The sequence below is a fragment of the Coturnix japonica genome, chromosome 2, assembly GCF_001577835.2.
Source record: "Coturnix japonica isolate 7356 chromosome 2, Coturnix japonica 2.1, whole genome shotgun sequence".
NCBI lineage: Eukaryota > Metazoa > Chordata > Aves > Galliformes > Phasianidae > Coturnix > Coturnix japonica.
Window position 1 is genome coordinate 59,907,662 of NC_029517.1, and position 15,897 is coordinate 59,923,558.

Consider the following 15,897-nt stretch of genomic DNA (forward strand, 5'->3'; position numbering starts at 1 on the left):
ATCAGTTTAAAATACTCCAAGATACTGGTTGTTCATTTGTGGTTCTTTAATTGATTAAACTCAAAATAAAATGTTGAAGAAAAATATTTATGTATTTCTATATAATATGTTACTGAAAGTGTATCGGTCTTGGTTATATGGCATTATGTTTAGCACTGTTTATATTTGAGGATGTTGTTAAAACTTCAGCAGATATATAATCTATCCAAAGAGATCAGTAATTTTTGTCTTAGTAGTATGTGAGTTTGTATTTCTGCTTGGTTTCTATTCCTTCATGTCCACACTTCTTGATATGGTTGTAGATCCAGGTACCAGCTAGTGATAGAATGCTTTTATCTGGTGTGTGGAATGAGCTGAGCCATGCTGCCTGCATTCTTGTGATTACTAGACAAGGCAAAGCATCTGGAACTGGTGATAAGGATCTGTCTGGTATGTAAATAAATGTGGTTGAAGGTCTAGCAGTTGGTGTTTCTTAAAAAAAAAATAAACTTTGTTTAATTGCCTTTATATTCCGTTTCATGTTGAATTGGTTCGAATGCATCAAAATTGATAGATTCTGGTTCATTTTTAACTTCAGGGCTTTGAGGTCTGCATTTTGGAGATGGAAATTAAAACACTGATGTTCTTAGGTAGCATATTCCTCTGATCTGATGAGTTAATGTAGCCTAGTGCTGTTTGAGAGCTGTCTGACAGAGCAGCAACTATGGTACCTATGCTGCAAAAGGATTTTCAGAGCCCTCTCAGCTGTGTACATGATACTTTCCACAGGGAATCTTCCTTAGCGTACAGCAGAGAAGTAAAACAAGCTGAACATTGATCTGTTCTTTCCTTCAAAGGTTATCTGTGCAGGGGTTGTAACTTCATTTCAAATTATTGAACATGCATTTATTTGTAATACGTGCTTTAATAAAGATATTTCTAAATTGATCCTCTCTTCAAGCCATTGATGCCAAAATTCAGTGGCCAGTATACAGGATAGGTTTTCTGTTAGTATATCCGATTTAATGTGTTAAGTGATAACAAGCTTATATTCTCAAAATTAAGTTATGCATTATTCTTTTTTTTTTTTTTTTCCCCCCACAGAGTAATCTGGATAAGAAAAATACTTTGCTCCCTCCACTGACTTGGGACTACTCATTACTGCAGCTGTTAGAATTCACTATCCCACAGTTTTTCCCCAAAGCAATCATCTGTGGGACTACAGCAAACAAGATCATGGAAATGGAGCAGGTTACAGGTAAATCTTCCAAATGTCTTAGGTAGTATGTATGTTTGTGTGCATGTCTCTGTCTTCAACATAACTTTTACAGACACAGTGTTTATAGGCTGACCTACAAGCTTGTGCTGGGGATACTGCCTGGGTGGCACTCTGACACGCAGGACATTGTTAATGTAGTTCTGCTGAAAGCAAAGTTTAACTGTCCTGCTGCTTATAAGCTGTGAATTAGGTCTTAGTATTGTTGGTCCTTTTTTATTTTATTTGCACTTCTTGTGTTAAAAATATTTTTAAGTATTTCTCCTGGGATTTTCCCTTAGTTTCCAGCCATATTCTCTGTGTTAATACACTTGATTGGCCAGAATTTTCATCTCTCTGATGCCCTTTTTTGACAAAATGTTTTGCTAGACCTTGTGTAATTTGAACATAAGGTCAAAAGAATGCCCTGATCATATAAGTCTCAATGTGAATTACACTGGGAGGAGGGGGTATCTTTTGCATTGCTTTACGAATTCCTAAAATATTGAATTCCCATGGGTGTTCATTTTTTGGTTGTTGTTGTTTTCCTTTTTCAGCCTTATGAATCAGAAGAACTTAATGTATAGTGAATCATTCCTTAGTCATTTTAATTAGCATGTGGCTTCTGTACTTTGCGAGTGTTGACAGCTAGTTTCATAGTTTCATAGTTTCATAGTTTCGTGCGGGTTGGAAGGGACCTTAGAGATCATCGAGTCCAGCCCCCGGAATTCGAGCCTCTGTGTAGCAGAGCGGCACTTCTACCACTTGCGCCACAGGGGGGATTCAAACTCCGGGCCCCAGTGTTGCAAGGCGGCGTCTTTAACCACTTCTTGTCGCATGTCATATGGGACCTTGCTATGGTGATGCTTTATTCTTCTGATGCTGACTGATGTGGGATCCTGTGTCTGTCTGTGACTGTTCTGTTACTGTCCAACACTGTCCTTTGGCCTGTTGCTGCTGATTACAGCTCTGCCAACTGGCTCCCCTTCAGCTGCTGCACTTCCAGCCATGCACACTTGTCATCCTAGGCATGAGAGAGATTAAGTCCAGTGCAGCATTAAAATATGGAGTGATCACAATCACAGACAAAATGCACACTTGAAGTGTAACTGCTAGGCTCTCACCTACTATGAACCTGTACAACTTGGTGTCTAATATTTTTATAGTATTTAGTCTCAAATTAAGATGGCATCACATTGAGTTAGATATCAGAAGTATGTTTATACATCCTATTTTTAACTTCAGAAAAAGATATCAGAAGATATGGGCAGCATTATAGAAGGGTTTTCATATTTAACACTCTAAAACTTCAGAATTGCAGCTTTAGAATTGTGCTTGTAGGTTTGATTCCAGACAACAATGTTATAGAAACAATATAGCTTTGGAAGGATTTTTCAAGAAGTTTTCATATTGACTAGAGACATGTACAGCTGAAGAAAGAAACAGTGCAAATTTAGGTGGGATTAAATACTTTTTCTGGAATATGAAATTCTCCTGAGTTCTGTGTCTATTAAATTATTTTGTTTAATTTATATACCCTTGTTCTGAACTGTTATGGTGTAGCAGTACTTTAAGGGGGGGAAAAATCAGAATTTAGCCTCTATATTTGTTCATTTGGCCAAATAAATGTGAAATATTTGTAGTAAAAGAAACTCTTCTATTGGATCAACCACATTAAACAAATATCCTAGCATTTAACTCATGGATAACAAAGTGTAGGAAAGCCAGTAGACTCAAATTATTCATTACAAAAAGGAAGCTAAGCTCTGCAGCAGATTTAACTAATCTGTACTTCCTTGTTCTTTTGTCCTTTTAATGCTAGTTATCTTTGTAGTAGATAAGAAAGGATTTATTATAACCTGAGCTCTATGAATGTATCCAAACATACTTAGCCTATTTTATTTTTCATTGAAAAGGGTAAAAATCCGGAATTTGTCATATATGCAAAAAAGTGAGCACATGTACCTTAGAACGTATTTCATCTTTCTAGTTTATTAGAAGATAGTCATAACATAGTGGCATGACCATTTCAGTCTATTACTCTTTAAGCTGATTTGATCTCAGCTTTTATATTAGAGGAACAAATACATTTCTTCTGAAGAATTTCCATTCATGCTACATGCAGGATATTTCGCCGGCGGCTTTACTACATGCTAACAAAGCTATCTAATTTTATATTAAAAATAGTTTTATACTCCTATTCAAGCCTCTCAGGACTTACAAAAAATATAAAGTTACTTCAAAGGTTGTAATCCACTGGCATGCTATGTTTTCATTTGTAGCTGAACTTTAACCTACACAACATAAAAATGGTAGCTTATATTGTCCTTTTGAATGTGGAACAGTCAAGGCTTTTTTCCTTCCTCAAAGCAAACACACACACTGTTATTTCTTCTTTCCTTTCCTGCCCAATTTATACCCTTCATAACAAAATATCAGCCTTAGTCTGCCACACAGTCATTTCTCTGCTGTGACAGCACAGAGAAAAGAGCAAAGGGGTAGCTAGCAAGGGAGATCCCTGACACCAGTCAACTGGCTCAATAGAGTTCTGCTTGCAAACTGCATGGGAGAAGATGAATTGTTTGCACAGTAAGAATGGACAGAGAAGGTCAGAGAAGCTGTGGAAAACTTAGTCGAGTTTGTTCTCTCAGAGCAGGATGGTAAACTGTTATGCAGATCTTTCTGGACATAAATTTGTAAGGTATCACAGCAACAGCTTTCAGAGGCAGACTAAGCCATAAATTTTACAGGACCCCTTATCTATCAAACACTGGGATAGGAAAAGTGTTGGAGGAAGAGAATGCGTGTGCTGTAAAAGCAGCATGTGAGGTGTGGTTTGTATTTGGAGTGGGTTTTTTTGTTTTGTTTTTTTGGGTTTTTTTTCCAAAATGCATAAGAGAATATAGCCTTTGGACACTTCTATTTGCAAGGCAATGCTATAATATGTCACAGGCTAAAATAATTTTATAGGATGAAACATTAGGAGAATCAAGGGGATGATATTACCATTTCACAGGTGCCTCTTCAAACATTTTTGCAGTTTTGTTGAAAAGATATTTTCTACACTTCATGAAATGACTGTTTACTTTTTTGGGTTGTCTAAGAGAATTGAGATAAAAACAATTAAATATGATTCTATTGAACAGAACAGTTGCAACCTGCTGTAAAATAAAACAAGAAAATGGGGGAAAAAAAATCATGAAGAATTGAAGAAGCCAAATGAGAATTTTTCTTCTTGCATAATGAAAACCATCTTTGCTGTTCACATCTATCAAATTGTCCCTCTTATTTTGACTATGAAATATTATTAGAAATATTTACTAAAAAAAAAGATTTGTCAAAAAATATTATGGAGTCAAAACATTTGCCTGAGTGGTAAGGGGGAGCAAAGTACTTGATTTGGGGTCTCAATCATTCCACCTTGATGGCAGATAAAGAGTTTCAGTTGCTAAGCTTTTTGTGGCAAAACTCCATTGTGAACTTCAATAATTTTTCCTCTAAAGATTTTCTTGCTAAAATAGGCAATTTCATGAATTTTGTTGTATGTGGTTAGCAACTAGGAAAAGAAAGTTTTGATGATGATATTTTAGTGAGCCATAACTGCAATATTCCAACTATGTTTTGAGCTTCTTCCTGGAAATTAAACATCAAACTTTTGTTTAATGCTTTGACTTTAATTGTTTAATTTTTTTTTTCCCTATGGATTATATTTATATTTTTATTTTATTTTTACAAAATGTCTGTCTTTGATTTCTTTAGTTAATTTTTTTCCTCCTCACTGTAGAGTAAAATAAACATTTTAAAACTGATAATTTGTGTATTATTGTGATCTTAGAAGTTCCATCAGCCACAGTATCATTTATAAAACACATTGAATTTAAACATGCGGATTCAGTGTCAGATTTGCTGTTGTATTATGATCTTTTAGTGGACTCCTATCTCTTATTTGTTCTTTGGTGACACTATTTCAGTTCTAAGAAGGGCAAAAAAAATCTAAATATTTCAGAGAAATGATGTTAATTGTAAATGAAATGAAATTAGTGAAGATGAGGGGGGAAAAAAACTTTAAAATGTTCTGAAGCTGAATTACATCCACATTCTGCATCTTAGAGCATTTTCATCTTTGCAAGACGTTTATGTATATGTGTAAATGTAAGATCTTCATTCTGACTTAATGATTTCTTATCTCTTAATATTAGTCAAAGATTTAGAGCATGTAAAAAGTGAAAATGGAGATAAAGGGATAAAGATCTGGAGAGATCTGTCAATTTGCAATGAACATTAGTATTAAATTTAATATTTCTTGTAGTTTCTTGATGTAAACAAGACTATATAACAACTGGGTTATCTTTATTCCCAATCAAATCAGAAAATAACCTTTCACATCAGGCTGAGTGGGAAAGGCTCCTGTTATCCCTAAGGGTGCATATGTTCTTTAAGATGCAGATAGCTGGAGTTCTGTCTGAAGCCACACTTTCAGGTCATCATCTGAAACTGTCTGAATGTACCTTGTGTCCACCATACTGAAAGTGGAGACTGAACTAGCTTGTTCTTTCCTATACATGGGCAAATTCATGAAGTTCTTATACTTCCACCCTTCTCTGCTCAAAGTATATGCTATCATGTTTAAGCTTCTTTAAGGTTAAAAAATGCCAAACTAAACATTTCCAGTAACTCAGACACCCACAGCAGTTAAGAGACTTACTCATATGAGTAGAGAATAAGGTTTGCTCATGTATTAAGCTAAGAAGAATATTTGGGGGGGAACAAAAAAAAACAAAAACAAACAAACAAAAAAAAACACAACAAAACCTACCATCATACAGTTTTAGAGTGGAATACAATCTTTGCTTACATTTCGGAATATTATTCAATCCACTCTCCATTTCTTTTGAAATCTTTTATTTCTTTTCTGTGGTTTTAGTAACTGTAATAGTAAATATTTTTGAATTGTATCGTCCTGTTTACTATGGAAAACTTTGCACATGTAAGCTACTTATTGGGTATTGGTGTAACTCTTATTAGGACATTTCAAATGTCAAATCACTGTGATAAGGTTTAACTCAATAATCAACATTCAAGAATTAATAATGCTGTAAAAATGACGGCAAATTAAGTTTAAAAACAATTAGCTTTTAAAAACAAAATGTAACACAATTGTGTCATTATTAAGCAGAATTTTCTAGCCACATTTTGCATGATGTAGTTACTGAAGGTCTTGTATTTTTGTCCTTTTCTGTAAGATGGTTTGTAATATTTCTAAGCAAACAGCAGGTCTTCCACCAAGTTATAGAAGACTAGAATACTATGCTTCTCTCCTTCTAAAAATGAAATTTCTTCCTTGTAGGAGCTCTTCCTATTGATTTTTACTTTGCTTTATGTGCATCTTGTTGCTTAATGACAGATGGCTACTATTTACAGTCCCTGTCAGTTTTGCATTTAGGAATGTTCATTTATGTACATTTAAACATGTACATAAAGCTAAGTCGACTTTCTGAGTAGTCTGCTTTCAAGGAATGTAAGAAAACTGCAAAGGGAAGAATACAGTTTTCTTGGGACAGAGGTGGAATAGAAAATAAGATAAAAGAAACAAAAATGAGGAAAGCCTCAGTGGCATATGAGCCAGCAGTGTGCCCCAAAAGGCTACTAGCATCCTGGTTTATATGAGCATGGCGTGGTGAGAAGGACTAGGGAGGTCATCCTGCCTCTGTACTTGGCATTGGTGAGGCCTCACCTCAAATACTGTGTTCAGTTTTGTGCACCTCAGTGCAGAAAGGATGTTGAGATGCTGGAGCAGGTCCAAAAAGGAGCAACAAGGCTTGTGAAGGGCTTGGAGAATACACCCTGTGAGAAGCGACTGAAGGAACTGGGGCTGTTTAGTCTGGGGAAAAGGAGGCTGAGGGAATCTTATTGCTCTCTTCCAATACCTGTAAGGTGCTTACAGTAAGAGCAGAGCTGGTCTCTCCTCACTGGTGACAGGATGAGGGGAAATGGCCTTAAGTTTAAGTGAAATCTAGTTTTGATATCAGGAAACACTTGGAAAGGATTGTTAAACAATAGAATAGGCTCCCCAGGAAGGTGGTTGGGTAGAGCAGCAAGAAGATCTACCTGCTCAAAATATGGCTAAAACACTGGTGCCATCTGAAGAACTCTTCTTTTTATAATGGGGTGGTTTATTTAGTGCTAGGCCTCCTGACAATAGATGGGGTCTAACTGGGTCAAAGTGGGAGGAGGAATTGGGCCTGGGATTCCTCTGGGCTCACTGCCAGTGATTCAACTAGGTTGGAAGGGGATGAGAGGTGATAGAATGTCCATGACAAGGTATGGGATGGCACAGCTAAGTTAGAGGGACAAGGTGATAACGAGCCCTCAGCCTTCTACACACTTGAAATCTTATAATGATGAAAAAGTGACAGGGAAACTGAAAGTAAATAGTTCATAGGAATTCAGGAGTTATCCTTCAAGAAATTGACAAGACCTGTTTCTCGCCAATGCTAGTGAACTGAATGGTTGATGATATCAGAATCGGAGGCTGCTTGGGTTTAGTGTAATGTGTAATGTGTAATGGTGGTGTTCACACTCTTGAGAGAGATCAGACAGGCAAAGAGTAAATTTGAGATGTTTAATTTTAGGTAAGACAAATTCCAGGTCTTCAGAGTGTTAGTCAATGGAACTCCCTAGGAATTTGTCCTCAGTGGCAAGGGAGAAGAACTGGAAAGTCTTTAAAGATGTTTTCTTTAAAGCAGAAGAACTCTCCTTCCCTGGGTGTAGGAAGTCAGAAAAGGAAGGCAATAGATTGGCATGGCTGATCTGGGACCTGCTGGTCAAACTGGATAGTGAGGAAAAAAATGCACAGGTAGTAGAAGCAGAGACAGGAAACCTGGGGAAGCTGCTAGGTTGTGTAGAGATATGGTCAGGAAGGCCAGGGCCCAAATGGAACTGGACTTGGTTAAGTGTCTAAAAAAGGAAAAGTTTCTATAGGTACAACAATGGAGAAAGAAAGTGCGAGAGTGTACACCCTCCTTTGTGTGCAATTCAGTCAGAATACTAAAAAATGGATGAGAAGAAGTCTGAGGTATGTGATTCACTACATCATTTAGTTTCTTATTACTGAATGTTTAAGTTCTCTACAGGAGAACATTAGTTTTTCTGGCTTTATTTCAGCTTTAGTTTCTCAGTTGTTAATTAAAAAGTAAATAACCCTCAGCATATTTTTACTCTAAAAGAGGGAAAAAAAATCTTCATTTGTTACAGTGTTTTGAGCATTGTTCCTGGCAAGAATATCTTATTCTTATATTTCTTGGAAGCTTTTCTATAGTTTTATTGCATTCCCACTGTTTGCCCCATTTCTCCGTGTTGTTAGCTTTTTCCTAACCTTTGCTTTTTGTCTGAAATTTAAACATTGTAACAGTAGCAGATAAAGGTGTTTTATTTTTGTTTGCTTGTTTTTTTTTTTCCTCTCAGTGATCACCTCAAAGAATAGGATTACAGCCTCAAAGGACTTTTAATGGGATTAGAGAGCATGCACCTGGACAGTTACCATACAGAATCTGCTTTGTATTTGCTCTCTTTGACATGTGTCTTAGCATTAGGCTTAGCTCTTGCTGTAGGTAAGTAATGGAGGTAAGAAACTGAGGGGCACTCCCTGAGGAGTTTAGGTATTTGAATTTCAGATCATTCTGAAAGAGGAGGGCACTGACTTTAGTTTCCTTAGAAACTGTTGTAATCTCTAGTCTATTTTAGCATTCCTTTTCTTCCTCCTCCTTTGACAGACAGGCTTTCAATAAAAAGAGTGAACCAATTTTCCAGTTTTGAGTGCAAATGGGATTCCAGGCTGTGAATCCAACTTTCACATAAGCACGTTACATGGGTTGCAATTGGACACTTAAAAGCAGGAGGCAATGTCACCGTTCATCTCTTTCTATGACATTTTTACTTCCTATCTTGTGGATTATCCAACTTAGAAAGTTGAATCCTTCTGTACATCCATCTCTGTTAATTTGACAATGTACTAAGGTATCTGACTTGGGCTCAAGAACATCTTTCACAGGACTGGAAAGAACATGAAGAAAAAGATTTTGACTCATCATCACTATGTACAGTTCCCATTGAGGGTCTGAGAATTTAGATATCTTGGTAAAAGTGTAGCAAAGAATTTATATTGGAATGAATACATATATTTATATATATGCACAGGATCTAACTGCCTCTGTTCAAAGTAGTAGTTATAGTACATAAAAAAATCTTGGAAAATTTCTAATTAACTTCATCAATCCATGTGTTGAAAGCCCAGTTTTCATGTAAAAGAGATTTAAGCTTCATGTAACCAACATGGTTTCTCATGGAGAGATATCTTAGCAATGCTCGGGTATCTCTGCAATATAAGTTGTTTAAGAAAACAGGAATTTTCTTTTTCTCTGAAGTTGTTTTTTTTTTCTTTTTTTTTTTTTTTTTTTTTCTTTTTTTTTTTTCTTTCTATTTCTAGAGAAGTCCATTTTTCTTGGAAGTGATGAGACACTGCTGCAAAAATGTTTCAACTAAGAAATACCTGTGGATAAATTTGGGGTAATTTGCTTGCTCTCTGGAGCTCTTCTGCATTATTTGTTACACTGCAGAATGATATGTTACAACAGGTGATGAAAAAAGATTAATTTCATTCATAAACAAGAGATTTCCACTAATTTTGTAGCCTCTCTCAAAGTTACATAACGCTCTTGTGTTCCTGGAATACTTGTAAAAACAAAAACAACATCCTCATTTTGACCCTTCACTCCCATATTCAAAGATGTTTGAAATCTGACTTCTCTTCAGAACAAACTCATGGTCATCAAGGAAATCCTCTATGATCTCTTTCAAAAGTGAAATGGAAAATCCAGCCACTATATTTATGCAGTCACAATGGTTGGGAAATGAATCAGTGATCTCTCTTCACCCCACATGGTGTTGTTTTCTCATCTGCAATTCCAGGTAGAATTTTCTGAATTTTAGACACCTATGTCCAACTTTGCAAACTGGAGCAGGCACTTAACCTCTGTCCTTTCATTCCCTGAGCATAAAACAGAATTTGCAGTTCTTCCTCCGTTTATTTACTTCCTTCCACGAAGTCTTTGGAGTGAGATTATCACGTATTTATAACTATTTGGCATAATGATGAGCAGACTTTAATTGGGGCCTCAGGCACTATCGTTATACAGGTAATAAGCAATAATTACAGTAACAGATGTTTCCAGTTTTTAATTCCATTCTCAAGGAAACTTGAACTCCTTTATTTAAGAATGCAACTCTTCAGCAAGAAATTAGATTTATCTGTTTTTAATGAGCAATTTGCTTCTTTTTGAAAGCAGTCATTCCTCCCCAGTATTTTTATTATCCTATTGTTCCAGTTTCATTGTGTTTATATTTTTTGTTATAAAATATATTATTTTTTTCTTTTCAAGCCAGGAAACTCCTGTTGCTTTCATTTTAGCAAGTTCTCAGAAATTTACTTTCTCCCTTTCACATCTGATAGATGCAGTAATAGCAAATCCTTTGAAAACTTCCACTAATTAATTGTCCTTATCAATTGAATATATTTAGTCATTTCATGTTTCCAAAGACTTCTTTTTTCAAATTCCATTGAAATCACCAAGCTTTCTCTTTGAACTTTCTTAAACTAGTTCTTTAATGTCACACCTATTAGTTTAATTTCTCATAATGACCTTCCCTTACTCAGATACATGTTCCATGTTGATATTAAAGCTATGGCATTGTGGGCTGCCTTGTGGAGTGTATTGTTATTTCTGAGTTTCAGCTGAACATCTCAGTGCATATGTGTGTCTGCTTTTTCCTACATTTCCCTTGCCCTTGTATTTTATATCAGAATGTTCTGAATTTTTTATAACTCTTTAACTTTAGTAGTTTCATAGAGCAGATGACTAAGAGAGCAAATAAGTCTCTATTACCTTAATCTGAACCCCTGTGCTGCCCCAAGTTTTCCCCAAGATATACGAATGTAATACTTGGATGCTGTATCAGGAATTGCAAAGAAGTTGCAGAGGAGAGAATCTAACTATTTTGATGAATGTTGCTATTCAGACCCCGCCTTTGAAAACAGCTGTGCATGGGAGGAAAAGCAGATGACTACCATTAGATGTGATATTTTGTGATATTTGGGATTCACCTTGTTTGTTTGTATGTTTCTGTTTTAGGAGGGGTGAGGAACTATTTCCTCTGTCAGTAATTCACTTGTATGTGTGGATTTCTGAAAGCTCAGAGAGTAAGTGGGTTTGTTCTAAAAGAATGGGAGAAAGGCTGTCAGGATGGTTAACAACAGATAATTGAAAAAGCTGAATGAGTAGATATTTTTGCCAGCATATAAGCTTTCAGAGTTTTTTTGTCTATTTGCACTGTAACTCTTATGCAAGTTCACTGTAAATTCCATAGATGTTCATTTAGTAAAGAATTGGTGTTTCGAACTATTTAATTATTAATGAGAAGAGAGAATGGACTATCATTGGACAAGAAATGTTTGACTAAACATCAAGTTTTGATGACAAAAAAACCCCAGCATTTTAAATATATTTGATGGATTTTTAGTATTATGTTTGTTTTTTTTTTCAATGCTTTTTCTACCAGCAGATGATGTGCTTTCATATTTAATTGGAAACTAAACCTTTTTGCTCTATTTTCTGAAGAGCGGTTTTAAAAGATATCCTGTGGTGTTTATGTAGGATGATGCAGGGTTAGTGATTTGACCTAATGCAGCTTGTAAGAATTCATCCTGGTCTAGGAAAACCAAAATCAGACTTCAAAATAATTAATTTATTTATAGGAAAATAGAGACTATATTTGAGGTCAGTTTGTTTGTTTGTTTGTTTATTTTGTGAATCCACAGATTCTCTTTTGCTTTCTAATTTCTGTCTTTACCAGTAAATTGTCCTGGAGAATTACCACATTCTTTTAGAAGGAAACCAAATCCAAATTTTCTTAAGTGAAATTGGTCAGACTTAATATACAAACATGTTATATTTTTCTTCTTTTTAATATACTTTGATCTGAAGCACCAATAATGGTAAAAAATTGGTTTTATAAAACCGGGGTTTTCTCTGAATTTTGAATCTTGAGCCTTTCTTTGTATTCACTATAGAATAACTAAATCCTTGACTTACACTACAAGTACTTGTTTGATACAGTGAAAATGATGGATGTGTAAGAGATTCAAAAATATCATAAGGATCAGAGTGTAAGAGTTTAAAAGTACTGACATTAAATTTATAAAGTGAAAAGTGAATTAACACTTTTCACTTGAAGCAGTTCAGTTAATGAAGGAGGTGGAATTAAGGAAATTCTTCTAGTCCTGTTTTATTTTCACATTCACATGTTGAGTGAAATGTGTAGCAAGTGTGTTTTTTGTGACTTAATGTGTTCATGTGTTGACTAGAAAGGCAGCTGAAGCTGTGTTTGGCAGAGCAGACTAAACGTTTCACAAAGAACTACTATCTGCTGTTGTTTTGGCTACAGTTCTTTCACTTCTATTTTCAGTTTATTCTTGCTTTGTATCTGAAATGCAATCTAATTCACTCAAGCTATAGTATTCATAAAATACCTTAGGTGATAAATCTGTTCATGCTCTCAGTAAATAAACTATAGTTACTTCAAATTGTACACTGTATTGCTGGCTCTAGAAACCATTCAATATGTAAGTTCCTCAAGACAGTGTGTTGCCATGTAGGAAGTGTGTGGCACAGGGCACAGGAGGCTTAACTCCAGTCATTGACTAAGATAAGTTCTTCATTGTGTCCTAGTTTTAGGAGGATTTTTGCATGTGTATTCTTAACTGTATGAGGGATGTTTCTAAAGTCACACCTCCTATTTTATTACACTGGTCTATTATGTCAGAGGCAGATGGTGGTGGTAAGGCAGTAGAGTTTGAACCTTCCCACCAATATTCTGTTACATTTTGTCACCATGTGACAGATGAAAGCAGAGGGGCAGTCTGGCAGAATGGCATCTGACATGGAAGTATGTATGAAACAAAGATTTGTCATTGAATTCTTTCATGCAGTGGAGGGGGGGAAAAAATAAAATCATTCATTGATAGTCATTTATGCATGGTGGACATTTATTTGGTTCAAACAGTGGATGTGAGAGTGGTGAGGCAATGGGTGGTGTTTCAGCATTCACAACAGAAAAAGGGAAAAATAAGCCATGCTTCATATGGCTGTGTGGACTTTTATGAATGCAGCCTGCAGGCTCTTATGCTTCACTGGTGAAAATGCATAAGTAATGATGATGAGTGTTGGAAAGTAGTGTTCTGTAACTGAGAATTTGCTCTATCAAATAGTGTTATTGTGCTCTTTGTATCTATTGTAGTTTCCGTGGAAATAAATAGGAGGCATTACTTTTGGAGCAACATGTGTAACTATGAATCTATCACTGAGATCCCCAATAAGTTTTCAGGTGCTTACCAGAGATGAGTCTTTCAGGCATAGCTGTTTTTCATGTATGAATTATTTCCCTTGGAAGGAGATGAAACAAAGTACCTTGTGAATAGCATACTGAAAGACTTGGTAATGTGAAGCAGTACTTAGGTCCCCTGAAGTTCGTATGGATGACAGCACACAGCTGTTTGCATTGTAATTGACTCTATTTAATTAGAGCATTTACATCCTTATTCATTATATTCATAGAAAATTTCTGCACCCACTTCTCTACATTCAGGCTGTGATTGGACATAGGCTTACTATTTGAATTTCCAATGAAAAGAGTGACTTCGGAGCAGAAGAAAGCCTCTGGAGAACCTCTCTGTTCTTAGTGTCATTTTACTTTATCTTTAGGGGACATGCTTAAGAAAAAAGTTTATATCCTTCCTTCTCTTCTTCGTTTTCCATCAGCTGTATATAATGAATATAAGCTTTTCAGGAAGGACAAAAGAAATGTTTGGTTTCAACCCTAAACTGAAATTCAGCTGGGAAGTCTATACAAAATACCACAAAATTCACAGACTAGGTCTGTGAGGAAGTGTGTATTCAAGGTAATTTCCTTCAGAAGTAGTCACCGCTTCCTCTGGAAAAGAATAATGCAGCTGTCTAAACTAATGCTCCAGGTTTTTTTCATTAGTATTGCTTAATTTGCATATTACTCCATATTTGATCAGAGAAAATTGTCTAATACTGCATCTGTTTCCAAGAATTAAATTTCTCTAATGTTATAGAAACATTCATTTACCTCTTGGTATATTGTTGCCTGATGCAGTCAAAAGTGTGAATTGTGCCATGTGTTCTTTCGAAGAACCAAGAAAAAAATATCTCTGCTGTAGTTGCATCACTGAGATCTATGTGCAATGTCAGATGCACAGTATCCTTGTCATCCTCCATTTCTTGCTAGTTTTTATGAATTCAGAAAGTACCAAGTGTATAGATGAATGCATGTAGAAATTCTGTATGAACTATGAAATTAGGAAAGCAGAGGAAGGCAAATAAAATCAGCAGACTCAGAATGAAATATGTTTCTACTAGTAAAAGCCCCTAGACTACATGCAACTTGAAAGATGTTTATGTTCAGTTTATAGATTTATGACTTGCTCTTTCCAATATTAATGAACACAGAGTATTTGCCTTAGGCATGTTATAGTAGCAAAGACTTGAAACTGGCAATAATTGCTTAACACTCCAAACAACGTAATTATATATTTTTGAGCATTTTAGCAATTGATTTAAGGACGTATATGTACATTACTTTTTAAAGTATGATCTGCTCAAGGAATAAAATTGTTCTTTCATCATTTTGTATCTGAAAGCTGGTTTGCCTCAAAACAAATCATACCACCCCCTTTTTATGTGCATATATGCTTTACAAGTCTTATCATTAGTGAGTCCCACACAGTATGGGCTTAAAAGTTTAATCAGACTAAAAACCATGGACCACTGATGTTCTATAGACCTGCTGGGTTCAGAGCTGTTATGAGAAAAAAATGTTCCTTTTGCAGACACTGAAATCCAAATTAATTATCATGCAATGAAGCTTTCTGAATAACAGAATTGCTTGGGCAGACTTTAAGTATACATGTAACTGGAGTGCCTGCACTGCGTGACTTCTCTCTCTCTTTTTTTTTTTTCTTATTTTTATAATTGCTATTCTTTGCTCTGCATCAGGACTCTGTGGAGTATTTCATTAAATTATTAAAACATATGATACAGCATTCAAATAATGGATATTTGTGTAAATAAAATTATTTAGTTTTCAGTGCGAATTCAACTTCTATTTATGTGCTTCTCAGGAATGGAAAGTGATTGTTGAAAGTTTTGGCAACGGCTGACAAAAATAACCTACAGTGAATCATGTAGATATTTATGAAAAGCTTTAAAACAGCTTTGTCTGTTGTACTGATGGTTCAGTTCTTCCTCAGCAAAAAGAGAAAATGGAATAGAGTGTAGTCCTTTTAATACGTGAATAGTGGGGGAAGCATACAGGCCAGTTAGCAAGCTAGTTCATGCTAATTGGTAGAAAAGGATGGAAGGGGGGCTCTAAATAATGTTTCTAGTATAAGAATATTAAAAAGTGTTACTGTATTTTTATTTTTTTTTTTAAACCTGAAGCTAAATATTTAGGAATCATAGGGGAGGGCGATAAGTGCATATATTTCACTGTATGTGAAGACTTCTATTGTTAAGTGATATTGTCTA

General features: G+C 35.5%; 1 long non-coding RNA gene across 1 annotated transcript in view; it reads left to right on the forward strand.

Moving 5' to 3' along the window:
• The first annotated feature begins 1,088 nt into the window (after window positions 1-1,088).
• The window catches only part of LOC107309561, a 55,702-nt gene continuing 40,893 nt past the window's right edge, over window positions 1,089-15,897 (forward strand). Inside the window, exon 1 of the long non-coding RNA XR_004306100.1 lies at window positions 1,089-1,237. This is a non-coding gene — a long non-coding RNA (uncharacterized LOC107309561). The remainder of the gene's footprint in view (window positions 1,238-15,897) is intronic.